The following is a 13,081-nucleotide window of genomic DNA, read 5'->3' as shown; positions in this document are numbered from 1 at the left end:
TGAGGAAGAGGGGACTGAATGAGAAGGGAAAAGGAAAAAAAAGGATAATTTCTTCTTGTCACTCTCCCCTGCACCCCCAGATGCTATCATCTTCAACAGGAAACATGAAAAAAAAAAATTTAAAGCTATCCAACTAGAAACTAAGATAAGTGGAATTGTAGCTCATAGCCAAAAGTCTGAAGGTTAGATATACAGCTCCTTACCCCCTACAGGGGGAAAGGCAGGAAGAGAAAAGTGGCTCTTCACTGAGGAGAGGGCTGAATGTGACTCAATTTGCGGTTCCCCTTCTTGGCTCTGTTTTCAGAATCCCACAGACTGCCTCCCTGCCTGACAAGCAGACTCCAGCACCTGGCGGGGGTAAGAGAAGACAAGAGAGAAAACAAGGGAGACAGAGAAAGAGAAAAAACATCAACAGCCATGTTGCCAAACAAACAACTAAGTCTATGACGTGAACGAAGGAAACGAATACCTAACCAAGATAGACTGGAATAAACAAAAGATTACGTCAAAACAAAATAGGCCTCCTCCCCTTTGACACACTTACTAAATCCAGTAACCATTATAAAAGAAATCGAACTATATTATGACTCTATTAGAGCTTTTCATTCCAGAAGTTATGGTGACTCTCCATGACTAAAATTTCAGAGAGTGTTTTATTTCAAGTGAATATGTTAAAGTATTTGGACAGTCAATTGTTTAAGAAATCCTTTTTTTCTTTTTAAAAAGACCTTAGAACTATCCGATGCTATGAAATGAGATCTAAAATAAATAACATTTACATTTTAATGGTTACAGTTAAAAATTAAATCATCCATAATCAAAATATCAAGCCCACAAAAGGAAAACCTTCCATATTAGGCTGCCCATGCAGTTTCCATACAGACTTTAAATTTAACCCAACTCCACAAAGATGTGGGAACAATTCCTGTAATTAATGAGAAAACGGCACAAGCAAAGAATTTACATCGAGGTTACATTCAACACGGTTACTATAATAATCCCACTCACAGAAGAGAATTAACGCCCCATCTCTATCCGTAAACACAAATGGGAGAAAATACAGGGGATGACAAATCTGCTATCAGCGATAAGGAAAAATTAGTAAGGCAAATCTGAAGTAATTATCCCCTAACTGCTTTGGATTTATTGCGGTGCGGGGGGGGGGATCTGCATCACGGTCAAATGCTGTTAAAAAAATCAAACGAGACAAGCAATTACTGTCACCCATCTTATTCAGAGGGCTTTCAAAAGAAAAAGAGGAATGGCTGTCACTCTTCTAAAAATGTACACGTAAGGAGGAAAGCGTGGAATTAAAACAGAATAATTGAGGGACCAATACCAGCCCCTCCCGCCTCGGTCACACACCACAGGAATCTGTCTGATGGCAGCAGTGGAGGCAGAGATCATCACGCTGCCGAGCACAGGTTAGCGCCACGCGTGTGTGGCTCCGACGCGCATCCCCAGGGTCACCACACCCCCTCGCCGAGGAGAGACCACACTGCTCCCCGCCCGAGGCCGCCGCCTCCCTCCAGCCTCCCGCACCCACCGGCATCCTCAGCCCCTCCCGGCGCAGACGCCCAGGCCGGGGTCCGCCGAGCGCCCCGCCGCCCCCGGCTCTGAGGCGACCACCGGCCTCCCCAAGCCCTGGGCCCCAGCCGCGCACGGCCCTGTCCTCTCCCGGGCCCGGCCCCGCTCGTCAGGAGCCCGTTCTGCCCAACTCGGCCGCCGCAGGCGGCGGGGTTCGGGCGCGCCTCCGCCTCTCGCCACGACCCCCGGGGAGGGAACGCGAAGGGTCCCGCTCACCTGGCTGGGGCGACTCCTCCCTGGCTCTCGGCCGGCGGCGCCCGGCTGGGGCCTCCGAGGGCTGCGCGGGCGGGCGGCCGGGCGGGCAGTAAGTCCGAGGAGAGGAGGGGGAGGGGGTCGGGAGGCCGGGAGCCGCCTCCTTTCTCCGCCGCCGCCGCCACGGCTCCCACAGCCTGGCCCGGCGCCCTCGCCCACTCGCCCCCTCTCACAGCCGCGCGGTCGGTCTGGCTCTCCCTCACCCCCCCCACACACTCACACTCACCCCCCCACACACACACCCACACACACGCACACCCGACTGCTCCTCACTCCCTCACACTCCCTCACTCGCCTGGCGTGCGCGCGCGCGACCCCGCTCTCACACAGCGCGCGCGACGCCGGTGGAGACCGCCCCGCACTCCCCCAGACCTAGGCGAAGCGCGCCGTCCGCCCGCGTGCCCAGGACCCGTGCGCGCCGAGAACCCGTGCGCGCCCCGGCCCCGGCCCCGCCCTCCAGGCGCGGCGGCGCGGCGAGCCGCCGGCCGAGCGAGGGGCAGGGCCAGCCAGCCGGCCAAACCTGGCCAAGCGGATCTGACACCTGCGTCAGGACCCGACCCCCAGGCGTCCCGTCTTCACACGCAACCCTCGCGGCCTCTGGGGTCGAGGAGAGGCGATGGGGCGCGCGTGCGCGCCGGGAGGAAAAGGGGAGCGCGAGAGCGCTTCGAGGACGCGCTTTCCCCACCCGCCGCCAAACCGTCCTCACTGAGAAAGGGAAACGGGTGGAGGGGCGAGGTTTGTTCCCAACTCGAAACCGCGTGGTGAATCCCTTCCTTTGTACACCCTCCCCGCCCTCACCGTCCCTCCTCCAGCCCCATTCCCCCACACTCTGAACCCTGACGCGAGCCCACCGAGTCTCCCAGGCGCAGTGTGCGGAGTGCGTGTCCGCGCCTCCACCCCTCCCGCCCGTCCCCGCCCACCTCCCGCACCGCCCTGAGGACCGCCTCCCCCTCGAGTCCCCTCAAACCGCGGTCTTCCCTCCGGAGGCAAAGGTTTGGGGGACAAAGACCGTAAACACCCATAAAGTCCTTGTCCCTGTACAGAGTAAGGACAATGCCTCTGTATATAGTGAGGCCAATTTTTAAACATCATGTATTCGCCAGGCTTTAGGCAGGTTTTAAGATACAGGCGGGGCACCGTGGTATAGCCAGCTCTGCCGCTTAGAAACCAGTGTAAACCTTGTTATTTGTTAATTAACCTAGTAACTTAACTTCCTCTGATCCTTTGTTATGAAAAGAGTATATTCCAGGGTTGCTGTGTGAATGAAATGTGATAATAGACTTACAAGCATTTTGTAAATTTCCAAACTGTGTAAAATGAATGTTTTACACTTTTTTTCATTTACACTTTAGTGTGTTTCTTCGCAGTATGGCTGAGAAGGGATAGAAGATTGTTTAAGATGTTGCTGGTAATTTCCCTCTAGTGAGGAAGGTCGAAAAACTCCTCCATAAAGGAGGGTAAGAATATGAATAGGTCGGAAACAACCTAAATATCCATCCACAAATGAACGGGTAAAGATGTGGTATGTATATACAATGGAATATTACTCAGCCATAAAAAAGAATGAAATGATGCTTTTGTAGCAACATGGATGGCCCTAGGGATTATCCATACTAAGTAAAGTTAAGCCAGACAGAGAAAGACAAATACCAAGTGATGTCGTATGTGGAATCTAAAATACGACACAAATGAACTAACTTATCTACAGAACAGAAACAGACTCACACACAGAGAACAGAGTTCAGGGAGAGGGGTTGGGGGAGGGATGGAGTGGGAGTTTGAGATTAGCAGGTGCATTGTATATAATAGAATATCCAAACAACAAGGTCCTACTGTATTGCACAAGGAACTGTATTCAATATCCTGTGATAAACCATACTTTATATGGAAGATTCATTTCCAAATAACCTTAGTCATTTATTACACCAGATAGCCCAGATGTGAGAGAGTATGTCCTAACATGTTTGCCTTCTTGCAGATCACAATCCCTTCTCAGTCCCGTCAGCCAACAAATTCTTTTCAGCATTCCTTTCCCAATCTTTAGGGTCTGCTTTGTTTTTTTGTTTTTTGTTTTGCTGATTTACCTCAGGGGGACTTGAGAGTACCGTGACTGAGAAATGTAGTTAGGGTGTTAACTAAGTGTTTACTGCACGTTTTGACACAGGGTAACCTAGGATGGTGAACTATTTTCACGAAAGATACATTTAGAGGTACAAAAGTGTTATATGATATACTACCTTCAGAAGAAAGGGGGGAAAAGTCTACAGAACTAAAATGTTGCTATTTACTCCACTCTGATATTATCTCCTGGAACATGAAGTACTTCCCTTCAATCTAAAGAGGAAAAGAAGAGAATCATTTTGTGATCAAAGAAAGCTTGATCACAGAGATAGGAACACAATGAGAATCTGACACCAAATACATAGGGAAATTGGCACAGAGAAAAGGTCGCGGGCATGCCCAGCAGAGGATCCCCATTCACAGTAACCATGCACTGCCCAAGAAAACCAGGTTGTATAGGTGAAACTGTGGATAGGGGGTATGAGACTATTAACTAACAGGCCACTTGTCTCTTTAAAAAATGCTGTCATTGGGCTTCCCTGGTGGTGCAGTGGTTGAGAGTCCACCTGCCAATGTTGCTGATGCAGGGGTCGCGGGTTCGTGCCCCGGTCCGGGAAGATGCCACATGCCACGGAGCAGCTTGGCCCATGAGCCATGGCCGCTGAGCCTGCGTGTCCGGAGCCTGTGCTCCGCAACGGGAGAGGCCATAACAGTGAGAGACCTGCGTACCGCAAAAAAAAAAGAAAAGAAAAAAGAAAAAAATTGCTGTCATTCAATATACTGTCACTATGTGCCAGACACATCCTAAGAAATTCATAACACACACAACAACTTTGCTTTTCACTTAATCTAGTCAGGGAAATAAAACCCATAAGTATATTTTTAAAAACAAAACCAATGATATGTCACTCTATAAGATAATCTTTACATGAATAATGATTAAATTGATACTTCCTATTTTTGTATGAAGTAATGAGGGAGCAGAAATTGTTTTTAGCATTTCCGGAAAGGCTCAGTTTCTTAGATTCAACCATAATCTTTGTGTTTTCATGGTAGTTATGTCTGGTCAGGTATGGACTCACATCTCCTTTTGGTAGCCATGTAACTTACCTTGGTTTAATCATGCGCCACTCATTTTTAACCCATAAATTGATACTCTTCAGGAGCGGGTGGGTTGAATCCCTTGAGAAGACATATTATAAGTAACCTCACATCTCTGGAGTCAGATAAATCTGATTTATCTGATTTGAAATCCCAGCTTTATTTGCTGGTGTCATGGGATTGTTGCCTCTATGAGCCTCAGTCTTCTCATCAACAAAATGAAATTAACTATTTCAATGAACTATAAGGATTAATGAGGTAACTTAAATATAATGCACTACATATGAAGCGTGCAATAAATATTAGCTATTATTACACAAGACTGATGTTCACCCAAGCTGAAGGGACTGAGGATTAGACAAGAGGTGCTGGAATTATCCATGTATCGCCTTATTGAAATGTTCTTGGTGGACAATATGAAGATAGTGGGCGAGGCACATAAAACAGAGGATTTGATGAAAACAAAATCTCCCCCAACAAAGTTGCCCAGGTTCTCTGATTCAACTTGAGTTGCATTGGTGTATATCTATATCAGCCAGAAAGCATAACTCACCTATTATCTAGACTGCGGGTCAAGCAAAAACTTTAAGTACCCCATAGATACCATCTGGTGCAAATCTTTCTCTCCTGGGGTTAAAGACAAACAAACAAGCTGGGGTTTGATCAAAACTAAGGCCTAAAGTAGTAAAGAGAAAAACTGTAAACAGGAATGAATCCAGAATTATTCTCAGTACCTAAAATAGTGTACATCACTGGGTATCTAATGTGATTCGTGTGGGTGGAGAAAAGGTAGTGGGTGTCCTATATCAGAACGTACACTAGCAAATAAGAACAGTAGCAGCAGCTGCAGGGGATGTAGCTCTCCCTGTGCTTCCTCTCCCAGAGCCAGCCGGCTAGAACCAGCCTGGCGGCAACAGTCTTCAGTTAGAATAGCTAAACCCTGATCTAGCCTTTCTCCACCCACATCCCTCCTCCTTTCCCTCCACTCCATTTGTGCACAGTAAGCTGAGCGCCTCTCTAACTATGCTAAGAAAATACAGATGCCAGACACAAAGGAGGGTGGGATGGGGAAAGGGAGGAAAGACTGTTCAGATTGGCTGCATCAGAGAAAGAAAAAGTGTAAAGGAAAAAAATGACTTAGAAAGAGAGGTGATGTAGGTTTTTCCCCCTAGAAAAAGAGGTGATGTAGGTTTTTCCCCTTCCTTTAATTGCATCTGGCTACTATTTCTTTTTCTGTATTACACAGGAATAAACCAGGATGTTTAAAGTGCAGATTCCTTGGCCTTCACCCCGACCTTCTGAATGAGCCCGGGTATCTGCATTTTTTTGAGCCAAACAAAAAACTTATGGAATCAGCCAATAGTCTGCAAATTTAACAAGCTTACCAAGTTGAATCTTAGATACATGACAGCTTGAGAATCGTGTCTTAAAGAGATAACCATTTGTAAAATGTTCTTAATTTAAAGCACTCAGCATTTATAAACTCGATGTAAGCCTCAAGCAACCTTGAAATGTTGAGTAAATATTGTTAGTCTCTTCTGACAGAAGGGAAAATCAAGGCAATGAGATAAAATCATTGGTGGCAATTCCGAGTCTCCTGATTCCCTATCCACTGGAGTATCATAAAAGTATCTCAGTCTGGGAAGAATAGAAGAAGAGAGGATGGACTAAGCAAAGGTGGAAAGGCAGCAGCATGCTCTCTTTTAAAGAACAGAGGAAGCCTCAAATAATAGGGGAAAAAAAGAAAACAAGAACCCTCCACTAGGTGCAGGGAGACACCGGATTGAATTTGTTGACATTTCAACCATAGAAATGATGGTATCGAACCACGCATGGGCTGTAGGATCTGCCACACACCTATGTCACCAGCAGCACCTTGAATGATTAACAAACATTTACAGATTGAATGGATGAATGAATGAATGCGTTCTGGGATCATCCTAATGATCTGCCACAACCATGATTGTCCTGGTCCAGTTTGCTATCTTCTGCACATCGAAAAAGTTAGACTAGGGAGTTCTGTTCATTAATCTAAGTGCATGCAGTTATCCTTGATGCAAAGAAACAGAACAATTTATATCTGTTGTGTCCAAATCCTTATCTACCCTATTTCTACATTTTGTTTTTAAATCATTTTTGCTCTCTTGGGTTACAAAGCCATTTTGATCATCAAGCTAGATTTGTTTAATCTTCCTTGCTCTTCTATTTAACCCTTCTTCCATCGACTCCACCTGACTCCCCCAAACTAACTGTTTCCTTGATTTTTTGGTCTCTCTCTCTCTCAGTGCCTTTCAGTTTGGGATTCATCCTAGGAGCATGAGGAGACAGTGAAGAGAAAGAAAAAAATGAGTGACACAGTGGAATGACTAGGCAAATCTCTCGAAATATACAAGTTCCAAACCTTCTGGCTACTTTCCCAAAACTTTTCTGGACAACTAGGGCAGACAATGGAGACCAAGATAGAGGACCTATTAACACTGGCTTGCTTAGTAAATAAACGGTGAATGAGGAAATTGCCACAGAAATATTTGAAACACATATAGTTCTATATCTGTCCCCAGTCTCATAATAAACCTAATATGTCTTAGAACATGTTTAATCCTCCTAATAACCCTACAGCGCTTGAGTTATCTCCTTTTTACAAATGAGCAAACTGAGGAACAGAGACGTTGAGTAACTTTTTCAACCTCACACAGCTAGCAAGTGCCAAAACCGTGATTTGGATCCAAGCATCAAAGTACATACTCTTAACCAACTCTTTATAATCCCTCAAAGGCTACACAATTGATTTTGTTGGCAGTTTCTTCCCACTACTTAGTATGTAAAGTTTTATTTGGATATTGATGCCTGCTATTTTGGCTTATGTCTCTAACATCATATACAAACATTTGATAAATAATGGTTATATATATATATATATATATATATATATATGGAATATATATATATATTTGGAATTTGTCACAAAGGATCTCATAGTCCATTCCTCAACCATACATATAAAGAGTCAACCAAAAAATTATTATTAATGTTATTGTCCAAATACATATAGATTCCATTTTAATCAACAAAGTACAAATCCACTTAAGTCATAGATGGATTTGCTAAAGTCGTAGAAGCTTTTTATCATTAAGCTTTTTCTCCAACTTCCGTTACTAAAAATAAAAACTACTATTTTTGTGGGGAACTGAAATGTTTGGCGGCTCAAAAAGGGACCCACTGATATGTTGGGGCAAAAAGGGTTTAGCAGAAAGTCAGGGTTTAAAAGACAAACCAGGGTTTAGTGCCTGACTGAGAGGGCAAAAGTAGGTCAGTGTCCCTGGCAGTCACAGCTGGTAGAGAGTGATGTCACCCAAGTAGTGGGGTGGGGGGTAGGGGAGGTGGGATTTAAGGTGGGGAAGTGGAGAGACCCTTTGCAGGGGGGACTGTGGGGATGGGAGGGGAGGAATTTACAGAGGCGGACTTCAGGCAGCCTTTTATAGGCTAATGGCAGAAACAGCTGAAGCACCGCTTCCTCCGCCCTCTTCCCTCTTCCCAGGCTGCTTTCTCCCAGGCCTCATTCCCTACCTCATATCAACATCAGACCCCTCTGCTGGAGACAAAGACACCAGAGAAGGGAATGAGGAAAAAGACAAGGCCTGAAAAGGAATAATTTCCATAAAGGAGAGAGTGGTGAGGAGAGAAGTGAAGTGAATTTTAATCAAAACCAGGAAAACATGATGAAAGAAGAAAATAAAAGGAGAGGGGCAGATGAAAACAATAGTGGAAAGGGAGGAAAAGATGGCCGAATGAACCAAAAAACATATTAGCGCATGGAGCAAAATTAGTATACTGGAAATACAATTCTAATAACTTCTAAGGTTTTAAAAATGAAGCAAGCAAAGAGCTGAGGAAGACACCATAATGGTTGCAGTTTGAAACCATCCAAAATATGTAGTGTGTTTGCAACAAAGCGAAACTGGGATGGTCCCAACTAGGACTTCCCTCCCCAGTCCACATCCAAGTTCAAAGTTATGCTGCCTCTGTGTTTATCGGTCAGTCGAGATCTAGAAGTTCTCGTGACTAATTTAAATATCTCATTGCAGGTGTAGGTAGTGCCTGTTAAATTGTTAATAATCATAGTAGCAACAATAACCACCTTTGGAATGTGGAAACTGTATTTCAACACCCCTGCTTTTGAAATGTCATGCACTTCACGTACTGTTTTAATCGCTTAAACATTTTAAAGAATTAAAATTCAATTAATCTCTGATCAAAACTGAATGTCTTTCCATTATGTCCAATAGCGCTCCTGTCTAACAATAGCAACCAAAAATCCTTTCTCATTTAAGAGCTACTAATGTTCCTTTCTGGATAACTGTTAAGTTTTAAAATATCCCCTGGTGTAACCAAAATATACGTGTAATAAATATGCCACGATGAACTGCGTCTAGAAAGAAATAAGGGAGAAAAGCCAAGAAATATCTCACCAAGGCACCAGAAGATGTAGGGATATATATATGTATATATATGTGTATATATATATATATATATGTATATATATATATATATATGTATGTATGTATGTATAGTGCCTGCATCTGGAAGAATGTTGCTTTTCTTTGTCTTCCTTTCAAATTTCTTCCTTTTCTAAGGAAGGAATTTTTATTGCTTATTTTCTGTTTTCTCATTCATTTCCCCTTTCTCCAAGTCTTTTTTTTTTTCTCTCGTTGCAACAGCTTCTCTATTTCCATCTCAGGTTGCCCCCATATTTCCTTCTGACTTTGTTGTGTCTTAGCTTAGTTGGCCAGACTTCCACTAAACTCTCAGAGTTGGCATCAGAAGAGCGCATTTGGCAAAAAGTCAGTCACACATACCACACAACCACAAACAAGCACTCTGACTGCAAAATCCTTTCAACAATACATTCCTGTTTCTTGCAGTCAGCGGTTCATAGACCCACGATCTGAAATAAGCAACGCATACATTCACATACAGTCTGCATGCACATGGCCTCTGCAGTCAGCTCACAAAGACACAACATCTGCAGAAAGGTCTTGCAGGCAGCATATACAGGCAGCCCATTCTCCGCCCCTTTCCTAGCTCTTCCTGACTGGCTCTTTCTCCCAGCCGCCTCCTCCCCTCACGCTGCCTGGCAAGGTCTCCCTTCCTTTTCCGGCAGTTCTCAGTGCAGTGCCATCCATCACTCTCCCAACAGATCCTCGGGCAAAGCAATTGTTTCTTGAAGCTCTCTTTTCCCCTGACTGGGAATTTGGTCTTGCAAAAGGACTGTCAGAACAGAACCTCCTTCTGGAACACAATACCGTGGCCTGGTCCCTAGTGCGCTAACTTGTTTCTACAGATTTTAATTTTGTCATGGAAGGCTTCAGGAGAAGGAAAAAGAGGAGAAAGAAAACAGAAAGAAAGAAAAGGAAAGGAAAGAGAAAGTCCCGGGAGACATTTCAACGAAGACGACTTGAACAAAAGCAGAGAAACAGATTTAGGACGGGAAAGCAGTGGAGAGACAAAACGGAGGTGTGAAAGTAAACGGAGAAACTAAGAAAAAAGATAAAAGTATGAAAGATTTGGTATAACAGTTTATTGAGCTTTTTGTTACCCAGTACATTACCAAGGTGACTGTAGAAGTAGGACAGAAGATTCTTATAAAAAGGTCAATAGGTGAATCAGAGATAAAGAGAATAATCTCCTGATGAAACTGCGTCATTTGAAATTTCTGAAAAAAGACAAAACAGACAACAATCACAAATATCTGCCACAAGGAAAATTTAAACTGCTATTTTGAAGGATTTAGTGACACTTGGAAAGAAAGCACATCTGAATTTTAGTTAAAACAACAGTTGATGTCTCAATTTTTTTTTTTTTTTTTTTTTTGCGGTACGCGGGCCTCTCACTGTCGTGGCCTCTCCCGTTGCTCCGGACGCACAGGCTCAGCGGCCATGGCTCACGGGCCCAGCCGCTCCGCGGCACGTGGGATCCTCCCGGACCGGGGCACGAACCTGTGTCCCCTGCATCGGCAGGCGGACTCCCAACCACTGCGCCACCGGGAATCCCCAATTTTTGAGATATGCTTATACTAAAAATGTGAAATTCAAATTTATTTGACCATTCCACATTTTATCTGGCAATTATATTCTCAGAGGATTCTGACTCACGCTCAAGTTTGAGAAATACTGGTAAGAAGTAAGAAGGCCTACCTTTAGTAAGAACACCTGGAGGTGTTTGCAGATTCTTATCCCTACCCCACAATCGTACCAAACTGAAATCCCTAAGAAGCTGAAGAATCTTCATTGTGATGATATACATTGGTTTATTTTGATGCACTAAAGTTTGATAATCACTGATTTCCTCACAATTCTTTCATGGAACCCTCCCTAAATCTTAATAAATGTTGTTCAGTTAATTAAACCAGGGGGCCGTTAGACTGAATGGCCACTAAATAGGCTTTCAGCTACATCCATAATTTTAATCCACCCATCAATAATTTCCTTGTTTCTCCCTTTTCCCTATGTAAGTCTCTCCCCAGCTCCCATCGGTGGAAAGCTGCCCAATTAGAACTGATTTTAGTTCACATAAACTCTTACTTAAAGTTTTAATATGCCTCTTTTCAACTGTTCTGTTGTCAGAAGAAGGACCCAAAGGAGCCCCCCAGGGACCCCTCCCAGGAGAAATGAGGAACCAGGTGGACGTATCCATGTAGCCCCTTTAACTCACTGCTTCTCTGTGTCTGCTTCTCTGTGTCCAAGTCCCTCTTGGATCCTCGTGTTATGAGCTGTCAGACTTTATCTGAGTTTTTCCAGACTGGGTCCGGAAACCAGCCAGAGTCCAACTTAAAAACCGGACTGGGTCGGGGATTGGACTGGGTCTGACCTAAACTGGACTAGGTCCAGTGTGAGGCTTCAGGTGAGTAAAATTTTAAGACTGAACAAGTCTATTAATCTCACCACAGACAATCTTGAATTACAGTGGACACAGTGGGGAACTTTTAACCTAGATCCAGTCAAGAGGTGCCCTAGAGCACAAGGGCACTTCTCTCACTATAAAAAGTAGAAAGAAAATTACTTTTCCTCCTCTACAGTTTCTAGTTACCAGAATACGAGCTGCTGGGTGGATTTCCCTGGTGGCGCAGTGGTTAAGAATCTGCCTGCCAATGCAGGGGACATGGGTTCGAGCTCTGGTAAGGGAAGATCCCACATGCCACGGAGCAACTAAGCCTGTGTGCCACAACTACTGAAGCCCGTGCACCTAGAGCCCATGCTCCACAACAAGAGAAGCCACCGCAATGAGAATACTGCGCACCGCAACAAAGAGCAGCCCCTGCTCGCCGCAACTAGAGAAAGCCCGCGCACAGCAACGAAGACCCAATGTAGCCAAAAATAAATAAATATATTTTTTAAAAAAGACCCACTGGGACACCCTGCAGACCGGATCTCAGGGAAACTGGCAGAAGTGCGCCAAGGGTAAGAGTTCTTAAAAAGTCAGTTCTCCCAGATCTCTGTCTGTGGCACCTGGTCAAGAGAGGAAGGTAAAGTTTCAGTTGTCCCTTCCTTACCAAGTTCAGGGTTTGAAGTTGATTTGGGGGTACCCACTTGTTATCCTTCGCTTCTCTCCTAGAGGCAGCGATTGCCTTCTTGTCTCAACTTGTGTCTTGAGGACATGGCTTGGCTCTCTGCCTGCCTGGGGCACTCAGGTTGTTGGTTCTTATGTGCATATGCGGGAACCTCAGTCCTCAGGTTGGGGGCACAAAAATACAGCCGGACAGAAACGTGGGCTGTATTCTATTTGTGGCTAGGATTCTACTGATTGTTGCTAGCTCTCTCTTTGGGCTATTTTTGGAAGTGGCTCCGGATTTGGGGAAGGTAGTATCTTTTGCACCCTCTTTGGAGACACCTCTTGCATCCATGGGATTGGTCAAAACTACCAGGCATTTACTGTTTGTCCCAGCTGAAACCCGACAAGATATTGGGGGTGGGGGAGGGAGGATATATATTTTTAAAAATAGGCCTGTGGTCAGAAGTTGGCCTCATTGGAAGCTGATTTCAAAACCTTTTTTTAGGCGTTCTCTCCTAAGCTAAAATGAAAC

General features: G+C 44.8%; 1 protein-coding gene across 4 annotated transcripts in view; it reads right to left on the bottom strand.

Moving 5' to 3' along the window:
* The window catches only part of RIMKLB (ribosomal modification protein rimK like family member B), a 48,903-nt gene extending 37,168 nt beyond the window's left edge, over nucleotides 1–11,735 (bottom strand). Inside the window, exon 1 of one of the 4 annotated variants that reach the window (XM_060113121.1) lies at nucleotides 11,713–11,735. The gene's annotated coding sequence lies outside the window, so the exon portion shown is untranslated. Of the gene's footprint in view, nucleotides 1–1,803; nucleotides 2,033–2,211; nucleotides 2,235–2,690; nucleotides 2,712–11,712 lie in introns of those variants that run through there. The other 3 variants (XM_060113123.1, XM_060113122.1, XM_060113120.1) reach the window with 3 other exon arrangements.
* Between the last annotated feature and the right edge of the window lie 1,346 nt (nucleotides 11,736–13,081).

The sequence above is a fragment of the Mesoplodon densirostris genome, chromosome 11 (genome assembly GCF_025265405.1).
Source record: "Mesoplodon densirostris isolate mMesDen1 chromosome 11, mMesDen1 primary haplotype, whole genome shotgun sequence".
Classification (NCBI taxonomy): Eukaryota; Metazoa; Chordata; class Mammalia; order Artiodactyla; family Ziphiidae; genus Mesoplodon; species Mesoplodon densirostris.
The sequence above is the reverse complement of the archived record's forward strand: the minus strand, read 5'-3'. Positions and strand labels throughout refer to the sequence as shown.